The sequence below is a fragment of the Nannospalax galili genome, unplaced genomic scaffold, assembly GCF_000622305.1.
Source record: "Nannospalax galili isolate Female #2095 unplaced genomic scaffold, S.galili_v1.0 scaffold1074, whole genome shotgun sequence".
NCBI classification, from domain to species: domain Eukaryota; kingdom Metazoa; phylum Chordata; class Mammalia; order Rodentia; family Spalacidae; genus Nannospalax; species Nannospalax galili.
In genome coordinates, this window is record NW_008334084.1 from 58,650 (window position 1) to 71,465 (window position 12,816).

General features: G+C 39.0%; 1 pseudogene; it reads left to right on the forward strand.

The window, feature by feature from the left end:
* The window catches only part of LOC103730882, a 38,554-nt pseudogene extending 26,174 nt beyond the window's left edge, over nucleotides 1-12,380 (forward strand).
* Nucleotides 12,381-12,816: the final 436 nt, after the last annotated feature.

Here is a 12,816-nt window from a genome sequence, read left to right on the forward strand (position 1 = left end):
TATTGTGAAAGAGACTGTTTCCATATACTCTTTCTCTGATTCCTTATTATTGGTATACATCAAAGCTAAGACTTTTGTAGATTAATTTAGTCACCTGCCACTTTACTGAAAGTGTGAATCATTTCTAGGATTTTTTGGTGGAATTTTTGGTGCCTCTTAGATATAATATATTGTCTGCAAAAAGGGATAATTTGACCTCTTCTTTTCTAGTTATTATTACTCCTTTTATTTACTTCTCTTTTCTTAATGCTCTTGCAAGACTTTCAAGCACTATGTTAAAAACAAATGGAGATAGTGGACAGCCTTCTCTGGTTCCTGATTTTAATGGGACTACTTCCAGTTTTCCTCCATTTAGAATGATGCTGGCTGTGGGTTTGTTACATATGGCTCTAATTATGTTGAGGTATGTTCCCTCAGTCCAGTTCGCTCTAGGACTTTGAACATAAATGCATGCTGAATTTTGTCAAAGGCCTTCTGACCATGTGGTTCTTGACTTTGAGTCCATTTATATGATTTATGATGTTTATTGGCTTGTGAATATTGACCCAGCCCTGTGTCTCTGGGATAAAGCTGACTTGATCATGGTGGATGATCTTTTGATGTGTGTCTGTATGCAGTTTGCAAGTATTTTCTTGAGAATTTTTGCATCTATGTTCATTAAAGTTATGAGTCTATAGTTTTCTCTTTTTGGGGGAGGGGGGAAGAAAAGGTTTATTTAATTTACATATCCTGGGTCACAGTTCATCCAGGAGCCCAAGGTAGGAACTCAGGGCAGGAACCTAGAGGCAGGAGTTGGCTTAGTATATGGAACCATCTCTGCATCTCTGGAATAAAGCCAACTTGATCATTGTGGGTGATCTTGTTGATGTGTGTTTGTATGTGGTTTGCAAGTATTTTGTTGAGAGTTTTAAAAAATTATTATAAATATTTTATTTATTATTTTTATTTTATGTGTATGCGAGTATTGTCTGCATGTAGGTAAGTGCACCCATGTCGTGCAATGCCTATGGAGGACAGAAGAGGCTGTCAGAGCCCCTGGAAGTGGAGTTATGGACAGTTGTTATCCATCATGTGGGTGCTGGGATTTGAACCCTGGTCTTCTGCAAGAACAGTCAGTGTTCTTAACCACTGAACCATCTCTCCAGCCCCTTTGTTGAGAATTTTTGCATCTTTGTTCATTAAGACTACGGGTCTACAGTTTTCTTTTTCGGTTGTATCTTTACCTGGTTTGGGTATTAGAGTAATGCTGGCTTCCTAGAAGGAACTTGGAAGTTCTCTTTCTGATTCTATCTTTTTGAATAAATTAAGTAGTATTGGATAGAGATCTTCTTTAAATATCTGGTAGAATTGTGCTGTAAATCCATCTGGTACTGGATTTTTTTTTTTTTTTTTAGTAGGGAGGTTTTATATCACCATTTCTATTTTGTTATGTGTTATGGGTTTGTTTAAGCTGTTGAACTCTTCTTGGTTTAGTTTTGGTGATTCCCATGCTTTTAGATACCCTTCCATTTCATTTAGGTTTTCAAATTTAATACCATGTAGGTTTTTAAAGTATTCCCTTATAATGGTCTGGATCTTTTCGGTGTCTGTTGTGATGCTTCCCCTTTCATCTCTGATTTTGCTGATTTGGAGGTGCTCTTTCCTTCTTTTGGTTAACTGGGCTAAGGGCCTGTCAATCTTGTTCATCTTTTCAAAGAACCAGCTCTTGGGTTTGTTGATTCTTTGTATTGTTTTCTTTGTTTCTATTTCATTAATTTCTGCTCTGATTTTTGTTATTTCTTCTTGTCTGCTGGGTTTGGGTTTCATTTGTTGTTGCTTTTCAAAAGCCTCGAGTTGCAGTGTTAATTCATTTATTTGTGTTCTTTCTGCTTTTTTAATGTAGGCACTTAGAGCTATAAACTTCTCTCTAAGGGCTGCTTTCAACCTGTCCCAGAGGTTTTATTGTATTCTCCCTTTCATTTAGTTCCAGGAATACTTTTATTTCTTTCTTAACTTCCCCTTTGACCCATTCGTCATTCAGGAGTGTGTTGTTTAATCGCCATGTGTTCATGTAGTTGCTAAGGTTTCTTCTCGTTTTGATTTTAAGCTTTATTGCATTGTGGTCTGATAGAATTCATGGAATTCTTTCAATCTTTTTGTATTTGTTGAGGTACCACAGTATATTGTTGATTTTGGAGAAAGTTCCATGGGGTATTGAATAGAAAATATATTCTTTGGTGCTTGGGTAGAATATTAGGTAGATATCTATTAGGTATATTTGCTGTATGGTATTGTTAAATTCAAATGTCTCTCTGTTAACTCTCTGTCCTGTTGACCTATCTAATGGAGACAATGAGGTACTGAAATCCCCTACTATTAATGAGTTGAGATTAATCTGGGTCTTAAAGTCTTGTAGTACTGTTTTTATGAAGTTGGGTGCACCAGAGTTTGGTGAATATATGTTTATGATTCTAATATCTCCTTGGTCAATTGTTTCTTTGATCAGAATGGAGTAGCCCTCTTTTCTTTTCTGATTAGTTTTAGTTTGAAGTCTATTTTGTCAGATAGTAGAATTTCAACTGCTGCTTTTTTCTTAGTACGATTTGCTTGGAATATTTTTTCCATTCTTTCAATTTAAGGTAGTGCCTGTCCTTGAAAGTGAGATGGGTTTCTTGCAGACAACAAAAAGATGGATTTTGTTTCTGAACCCATTCAACTAATCTGTGTCTTTTGACTGGAGTGTTCATTCCATTGATATTTAAAGTTATTAATGAAAGATGTGTATTGATTCCTGTCACTTTTATTTCTGTTCACATTCTTGGTGTAACTGGACATTTCCACAGTTATACCGTCATTAAGTTTCTTTCTGTTACCCCTTGGGTATAGTCGTTCCATTCTTCAGCTCTTTGTATTGCTTCCAGAACTCTCTGAAGGGCTGGGTTTTGGACATGAATTTTTCAGTCTATGTCACTGAAGATTTTTCTTTCCCCTTCCACTATAATAGACAGTTTGGCTGGGTAATGCAATCTAGGTTGGCATCTGTAGTCATTTAGAACTGGGAATACTTTGGTCCAGGCTCTTCTGGCTTTCATAGTTTGCACTGAAAAGTCTGCTGAATTCCTGATGCGTTTTCCTTTATATGTGGCTTGTTGTTTTTCTTTTGCAGCTTTCAGTATTCTCTTTTTGTTTTGTACATGATATGCCTTGGGAAGTTTCTTTTCTGGTCCTGTCTACTTGGTGTTCTTTGTTCTTCTTGTATTTGTATGAGCGTGCCTTTCTTCAATTTTGGGAAATTTTCTTCTACAATCCAGTTGAAAATCTGGTTCATACTATTTTCCTGAGATTCTTCCCCTTCTTCTATGCCTATGATGTATAAATTTGGTCTTTTCATAGTGTCCCACATTTCCTATATTTTCAATTTTTTTCATAGTCTTTGCTTGAACAGTCCAATACTTCAGCTTTATCATGCAGTCTTGATACTCTTTTTGCTGAGTAATCTAATTCATCCACTTTATCTTTCAGTCTTGATAATCTGTTTTACATTTCATTCATCATATTAGTGAGGCTTTCTCCTGTCAATTCTAATTGGATTACTGAGTGTTTCACTTCCTTCTTCATTTCAGCCTGAGTATTCTTCAATATTTCTCTTTTCTGATTTCATTCAGAAGTTTATCCCTATCTTCTTTCAGTGCTTTGATTTCTTTGTGTTCTTTAAATTCACTGAATTCTTTTATCATTTTTATAATTGTTCTTTTGATTTCCACGTCCTGTGTTATCTCTAAGGGGTTCTCCTTGTATTCCTCTGCAATACTGTTGGTACTTGGTTGCAACATATTATTTGGGTTTTTCATGTTATTATTTTTTCACTGTAACTTTGACATGTGTATCTCTTTTGTAGTTTGTGATTCTTGTGTGAGAGCCAAGCCTTCCTTTGTTGAGCTTAGGTCTGTTTCTGTTTGCAAACTTAACGTGCCTTTGTGGTTTACTTGTTGGGCATGAAAATCCAGTTGGTCTAGACTTCAGATTCTCTCTTTTGATTTTATATTGGCGGGGCCAGTTGACTTTTGTCCTGCTGCTCAAAGCCCAAGTTGGATGAGGATCAGATGTTCTCAGTTTTTCTCCTAAGGTCTGGATCCCTCTAGTCAGCAGGCACAGTACAATTTGAGAGTATTTCTAGGTAGAGGTATGATTCAGTGTTCACAGGCAGTCAGGGAAAGAGGTTGGACTCAGGAATCCAGAACAAGCAGGGAAAGAGGCTGTTCTAAGGAATCCAGGTTGAGGGTAGGAGAGCCAGGGATGAAGGCTGGTCCAGGTATGCAAAGGCAAGGTGGGAGAGGGAACAGGCTTTGAGGGCTCCAGAGGACTACACTGAGTAATTGGGTTGGTCTGGATGCAAAGTATCAGGAAGCAGTGGGGAGTCTGGGCCAAGAGGGTAGTCCAGAGGCCTTGGGTGACAAGAGAAGAAATGGGTCAGTGTCCTTGTTGGGAGTAAAGATGGGGTGGTGAAGATGGGAAGGTAAATGAAGTTGTGGGAGTCAAGGCACAGTGGGTGTGGTCCAACTTACCCAGGGAAGATGCTGGCCTCAGGAGCCTAGGATTTGAGCTGGCCAGGGATGAAGGCTGGTCCAGGTATGCAAAGGCAAGGTGGGAGAGGGAACAGCTTTGAGGGCTCCAGAGGACTACACTGAGTAATTGGGTTGGTCTGGGTACAAAGGATCAGGAAGCAATGGGGAGTCTCTACTAAGAGCATGGTCCAGAGGTCTGAGATGCCAAGAGAAGAAATGGGTCAGTGTCCTTGCTAGGAGGAGATATGGGGTGGGGGAGATGGGAAGGCAAATAAAGTTGTGGGAGTCAAAGCACAGTGTGCACCATCTACTTTTTTTAATACAGGGTCTCTCACTCTCCTGAAATTACCAAGTAGAATAGACTGGTCACTGAGCCTCAGGGTTATGCCTGTCCCTGCCTCCCTAGTGTGCTGGGATTAGAAGTACATTCCCTCATGCCCAGCATTTTTATATGAATTCTTTTGGTCAAACTGTGATCCTCATGCTTATATGACAATCAGTTTGCTGACTCAGTTATCCTCCAAGCCCCAATTTTTTCTTTATTAATGCAATATGCATATCTTATATGTGTCTAGCATTTTACAATTTAAAATGTATTTATATCTGAAGATTAACTTTTAACAAATCTTTGAAGCCTATTGATTTAGGATACAGACTTGTCTTCTGGAATAGAGGCTCTAAAATATAAGTTCATCTACATAATAGAAATGACACATGTTTATTTTTAAATATGCACAGTAATCAAGAAATGGGATCATGTTGTCCATAGACCCCAATTAGATGAAGCACAGAACATGCAGGAGATAGAGGGGCAATTCAGTCATGAGTAAAAGAAGTTCTGATAAGTGATCTAGCATGGATGAGCTTTTAAGGCACCATGCTAAGTTAAATAACTAATCACAAAGTCACACAAAATGTTCTATACAGCTCAAGTGAGTTATGTAGAATAGTCAAAGATTAAACACAGAAAGTTGAATAAGGGAGGAAACCAGGACTTGTTTAATGGCATAAACATTCAGTTTTGCAAGATGAAGATCTGACCATTATTGCATAACAATATGAACATAGTTAATATTATTGAACTGTATAGTAAAAATGCTGAGAAGATCAATACTGGTGGTATACGCCATTAATCATAGTACCTGAGAGACTGAGGCAGGAGAGTTGCAAGTTCTAGGCTACCTTGAGTACATAGAGAGTACTTGAAAAAAATATTGTTATTGTGGTAATTCTTGTTATATACATTTTATCTTCAATTAATTAGTTTATGAATTGTTGTGCATTGATGGACATTTATTCCTCTCTCAGGAAAAATGTCTAAGCAGGACCCTGTAATTAGTTTGCTGTTCCAAACTGCTTTTAATTTGCTGCTATGCTGAGCCTAGAGTAAAGATCAACATTCTCTAATGTGGTTCCTACGAGGACTGCTTTCCACCCACAGGAAGGGAAAGGGGGAAAGATGCACACATCTGTCATTTCTGACCTCATCCAAAGATGAAACGTCATATCTATTTGCCTTTTTTTTTACAATACAGAACTTAATCATATGGTCACATTTTCTCCCAAAGATATCTGAAAATGAAGTTCTTTTAGCTAGACAACAACTGAATCTCTGTTACTCTAGAAAAAGAAACCGTATTAGTAGACATCTAGCTGTTTCAATCATTTGTTATTATGATTGCTTTAGTTTATGTAAATCTCAAAACATCCTTAAGATAAGGCAGATTTATTCTCACTAATCAGATAGAAAACTAAGTCTGAAAGAATTCAAGAAGCTTCACCAGCAACGTTGCTAAGAGTTTGCAATATACATTCTATTCTGATGTATCTCCTTCAGAAATTAAATTCTATAGATACCCAGTGATCTGACCCATTGTGTCCTCCTTATAAACTCATTTCTTGAAATTTCATTTCCAATGGGATGGTGTAATTAGCATTATGAAGGGAACTAGGGCCTTTAAAATAGGCACCAGTCTGGTCAGAGAGCTGACTCAGTGGGTAAAGGAACTTGCTACTAAGCCTAAAAACCTAAGTTCAATCTATAGAACTCAGATGGTGGAGAGAAGAGACTCTCCCAAGACATTCTCTGACCTTCACTCACTCACTTTATCAAAGTGCTCATACATAATCACACACACACACACACACACACACACACACAAATAAAATAAATAGTTAAAATACTATTCTTTAAAAAAGTGTCAGGGAAGGTGATCCCCTTTTCTTTATGGCACACAGATACAGCAAAGCATTGCCATCTATGAGATGGAAAATTGTCCCTTACCAAACAAGAAATATGTAGATGCCTTGGTCATAATTTTCCCAAACTATAGAACTGTGAAACTAAATTTTTATTTTTATGCCCACTAGATGAAAGGTACCTATTTATAGAAGCCAGCTTAGATACTACTATAAGTTTAGTCATGGTAATCTGGGTTATTCAATTCAAGATATATGGAAGCTTCAGATTTTGTTGTAGCATCAAAGAAAGATATGGAGCTGAGAGTTCCAAAGCAATTCTTTGAAGGGTTAAGGAACCCTGGTTTTTGTTATTGTTGTTGTTGTTGTTGTTGTTGTTGTTGTTGTTGTTTTCAGTCAAAGCTAGATGAAATGAAAGCAGGTAATGTCTTGGAAAAAAACTATTTCCTTGGAAGAAGCATAAAAGTTTAAAACTTAGTGGAATCTCCTGCTTCCTTGCAGAAAATGTACAGGTGGAGATTGACAGAATGATTGGTCAGAGGAGACAGCCCAGCCTGGCCGATTGAGAGCCCATGCCCTACACCAATGCTGTCATCCATGAGGTGCAAAGAATGGGCAACATCATCCCTTTGAATGTTCCCAGAGAAGTGACAGTTGACACCACGTTGTCTGGATACCACCTGCCGAAGGTAACTAGACACTGCCAGCCTCAGATCCTCCAGTCCATCTTTGACATCATCTTCTAAACATAAACTTAAAAAGTGACATGTATTCCAGTCCCAAGAAATCATTTCATAAGAGAGATATTATTTCTTATGAAATATGAATTTCCTCAAGTATCTTAGTAATATTTATGTGTGTATTGGGAAGAGGAGAAGGAATGGTACCATGGTCAAATATGTGTAGTCAAAGTCTGACTACATTTGATGAGCGACATCTCAGCACCTTCCAGTGCTAACATGGGCACACAGTAGGTAGCAGTTCTCTGTCAGATGTTATATGATAGAGCAGCTCTCAGAACTAGGAACCTGCCAGATTTAGTTTAGGAAGTTCTTCAAAATCCTCAAGATATAGAGTGTTCAAATATGAAATGCATTTGAGATACCTGGACTAACACAATGAGGCCAGTTTTTCTAGCATAGTGAACACCCCCTCATCAGGCATGTTTCCAGCTTTTACTTACTGTCTCATGAACAAAAACTTTCTTTCACACAAAGAAAAGCAGCCTAAAGTGCAATCTTAATTATAAGAAAGAGAGAAAGGAGTAATTACTAAGCAATTCTTATGTGTTGTAGACTCTGACCTCATTCAAAATGGCTTATAATAGCTCTTTCCAGAATAACTGTCAATCTTCATTTTCTAGACTGGGAAATTGGGGCTCAGGGAAATTAAGTTTGCATAAGAGCTCGCTACTATAAAGCAACAAGAGTTAGGAACCAGAACTAAACCTGTTTCAATCAGTTGTACCACCTCAGGACATGTTTTACTTTGAGATTAAAAAGACCTTCCTCATATTTTTCTTTATGGGTCCCTGTTAAATTCCGTATCATCACAGACTGAATTCGGATCATACCACTCACCACTATTAAGATCTTTGCAGAGATCTCTCCTGACCACCTCCCATCCTGTCTATTCAATTCACAGCTACAGTTTGCTCCATTCTTTTTGTTTATTATGTAGTGAACAGAAGTCAGACATTACCTGGGTATGACAAAATACCTGAAACTTTAGCCAAGGGCATGGCACAGCAGATCAATTCATACCATACTGTCTGGAAAGAGGAGAGAAAGGCTGTAAGAAGCACTCTTTTTTTTCTAATTTCTTCCATTCAGGCCTCCAGCCTGAGAGATGGTGCCAGTCACAGTCAGAGAAGGTCTTCCACACCTAGCTAATTGTTTCTGGTAATGTCCTCACAGATGCGCACAAAGCTATTCTTTACTAATCTACACACTTCTGAATTACCCAACTTGACAACCAAGAATAACTATCATAAGCAACCTCTGAGGATGTATTATATTTTGTCATAGACCCTGGGACCATTTAGTTCTCCTGGACAATCTCCACAGCTAGAACCAGTAGACTTCACCCAATGGAAACAAACATAGCCATTTATTTAACTCCAGAGAACCAGGTCATCTCAATATTCTTGTTTTAATACTGACTTTCAGCATCAACTTTCAGTAGCAACTCTTGGGCACTGAGAATGTAACTGGCACAAATATAAAAAGGTTAGGAGGTGTGACTTTGATCTCAGATAAACATAGTTCCAAAGGTGGCTGTATCTCCACCCACTGTGTGACTCTGAGCACATTATTAACTTCTCATGGCATTAATTTCTACATCTGCAAAATGCAGTGAAACTCACCTCACAGAATTCATGCGGAGTGGAAGTGAGATCATCATGCAGAGCTTCACACTCATGACAGCAGTTATAATATTTACTGTTCAGAGGCTAAAAATTCTTGGATCTGAAAAACACCTTAAGCAAAATAGGTATACAAGCATCTGCTTTGAAACCATAATATTGTGCAGAGGAAAATACCCTGGCTCTGTCTGAAAGCAGGTAATGCTGAGGGAGGGATCAGGAGGAGTTCTGAAGGAAGAGATGTTGGAACTGAGTATAAATAGAGGGATTCCCATCAGCCACACAATATAGGGGATGGAGAACATTACCAGCAAGAAAAGAGCACGTAAAGGGAGACTGGAATTAATGAGAGCCTAGCCTGTTGGAGAAGCTGAAAACCATTCTATGGGAGTCAAGACAGGGGGAGGAGCTGTCACTAGGGAGTCAGAGAAAGGGTCTTTGTACAAAGACTGGTGGAAAAATGCCACATAATGTGTAATGAAATTGATAGCTGGTAGGCAGTATGGTATGGTTAAGTCCTGTTGAAGGCACACTCTACTATCAGCTGTGGAGCAGAAGATGTGGGTCTAAGAGAGCAAGGGAGTAGCCTGCACTAAGGTGACAGTGAGAAACAGGAATGGAGATTTCAGGATTAAGAGTGATTTAAACTAGCCAGCTTCACTAGTGAGATGGATGAGTCAATGTGAGGCAAAGCTCACTGGTTGCAGACTTGCATACTGACAACGGAGAAGCAAAGGTGGAACACACGTCATTTCCCTTTGCAGAGTTACCATGATCCTCCCAACTGTAGGAAACAATTGAGCTGATGGTTGTTCCCTGTCACGTTATCCTCCCACGGATGCTTACAGGTCACCCTTGACCCATACTTACTTCTTCCTATACACAGGATGCATTCTACAATAAAGAGCTGTCTTAAAGGGCCTGGAAAACCTCCAGCAGACACTTACAATCTACCACTGTAAATTGATCTGGTCAAAGAGGAGGATCCTAGGGAGCTCAGATGTGCACAGGCTTTGGCATGAAAGCTTGAGAACTATCATACCATTGTGTGAGTGTGTTCTTTGCATCAAGCCTTGACTCTGCGCTGCCTTCTGCAGGGGACCCTGGTCGTGACCAACTTGACTGCACTGTACAGGGACCCCAAAGAGTGGGCCACCCCAGACACCTTCAATCCAGAATATTTTTTGGAGAATGGACAGTTTAAGAAGAGAGACTAATTTTTGCCATCCTCAATGGGTGAGTTGTGATGAATAGGAGAGAGATCAGAGCTCCTCCTAGCCCAACCCTCTTCTCCTCTATAGACTATAGAGTCTTCTACTTTGCTTGGAACCTCTTCATCTAGCCCTGCCCAGTGTAGCTCCATCTTGCTGTTGCTTACAACCCAGAATTCCCTGTGCTTGGCACTGCTCCAGACCACCATGTTTCTCAAGCCTTCTTTTGCCTCTGCTGAAATGTGAGCTTCCCTTATTCCATAACACTGTTCTGTTATTTCACTGTTATGTTATTCCACAACAGTGAAAAAAGACACAAACCCTGCCTCTTCCTCACAAAGAAATCTTGATACCTGCCATTTTTTAACATTTTTAAATGTCCCAAATTATTTTTAAGTGATGTATCTTCACCCAAATACAGATGATTTGTAATGAAATGGCGGAGTCATGAGAAGGAGCTAACCCCTTGCCACAGTAGGAATATACATGGAACATAATTTCTCAAATGACTTTTGCTTAGCTGGATTAGGTTCCTTTTAACAATTCCATGACAGGCATGTCATTTGTCTTTTATAATTCTATATGCCTTGATAAAAATCTAGTTATATGTGTATCTGCTATACCCAAGGTAGGGACTGGTTCTGTGCTCTGTTTTCTACCTGTGGTTCTCCGTCACTTTCATCATATTTCACAACTCACATTAATAGGAAAACTGATAAGAGATAGGAATTCCTTCCAGTCTTCCTGTTCACAAAAAAAGGAAAAGTTTTGAATTGTAGCACAACATAGTAACTGGATATGTCACTTGTTCTAACTACTCTTGGTTCCTGAATCAGATCTATGAAATGCAGAAAGGCTATAAATATGATCCTCTGTATACTCCACATAAGTGCTTCCTGTGGTGCTTACTGGGACTGTGATGAGAAGAATGTGAATAGATAGATGTCTTGGCTTTCAAAGGACAGCGATCCTCTAGGCCGAGTGATGCCTACGTCCATGTCTTCTCTTCATACTGTGAAGTCCTCTTCCCCACAGGTGCCTAATGTCTCACAGTTTAAAATTCTCTCCATCTGTACTAGCTAAAAACTGAAACAGCAACACAGAGACTCAGTGTTTCTTTGCTTTGAGAATTGTATTGCTTCCTCTTATTTAAGGACTTTACTAGCAGGAAGATTATCTCTAACAACCATCAGAGCAACTCAGTAAGTAGAGAGGAAATGGATAACTGTTTACTTTTGGCCTGTTGGCAAACTCAGAATGGGAGGGGAGTTCTTTCTCCCCTAAGTCTAAGGTTTGTGTTTTTACTTCTAATTTATTTCAATCTATTATTGCCAGACTGCAACTTATCTTCCCAGTTATAGGGCCTCCCACTTCAAGAGTCACTCACTTGGTATCTTATGTATCAGTTAAATTTTAAAATGATTTTTCTCGAATTTTGCAATCTTCATACATTTCCTAAGTCTAAGGTTTGTGTTTTTACTTCTAATTTATTTCAATCTATTATTGCCAGACTGCAACTTATCTTCCCAGTTATAGGGCCTCCCACTTCAAGAGTCACTCACTTGGTATCTTATGTATCAGTTAAATTTTAAAATGATTTTTCTCGAATTTTGCAATCTTCATACATTTTGATCATATTTAGACCCCTCCCTATCTTCACCCCTCTTGTAGACGCCCAACAAATTTCATGTACTTTGTCATGTTAAGGCCTATTAAGCCAAGTTTGTGACCCAAATATTCTTTGGCATGAATTCATCCATTGGAGCCTGGTTAATCTATCTAGCACAACATCCTTAAACCCACTCTCCCTCTCCCAGTAGTTATCAGTTACCAATAGTTTCTCAGTTAAGGTTAGGGCATCTTACTCAGTTCCCCACTTCTATGCTGTAATTTTGTTTGGCTTGGAGCTTGCATGGGTCTTGTGCATGCTGTATCATTACTGTAAGTTCATATGAGCAACTTCCCAGCTGTCTGGAACACTCTGTTTCCTTGTGGACATCCACCACCTTTGACTCTTACAATCTTTCGAAACTCTCTTTCACAATAGTTCCCGAGGCTTGAATGGAAGAGATTTAATATAGGTGTCCTATTCAGGGACAAGCTGTCTTATTCTCTGCACTTTGGCCAATTGTGGCTTTCTGAGTTAATCACCATCTGTTGTACAAGGAAGCTTCACTGATGAGAGTTGAGAGGTACATTAATATTCTTTCTACCCCCTGTTCCTCTGTGTTCCCTGAGCCTTAGGTATAGAGGTTACATTGTAAATCTGTCACTTAGGACTGGGCATCTCACAGACACTCATTCTCTGTATTTGACCAGTTATGGAACTTTGTAATAAACTCCATCTGCTGTGAAAAGAAGCTTCTTTGGGGGCTGGAGAGATGGCTCAAAGGTTAAGAGCACTGGATGCTCTTGCAGAGGACCTGAGTTTGAGTCCCAGTACCCATATGGCAGCTAACAATAATCCATAATTCCATTTCCAGTGGAATCTAATGCT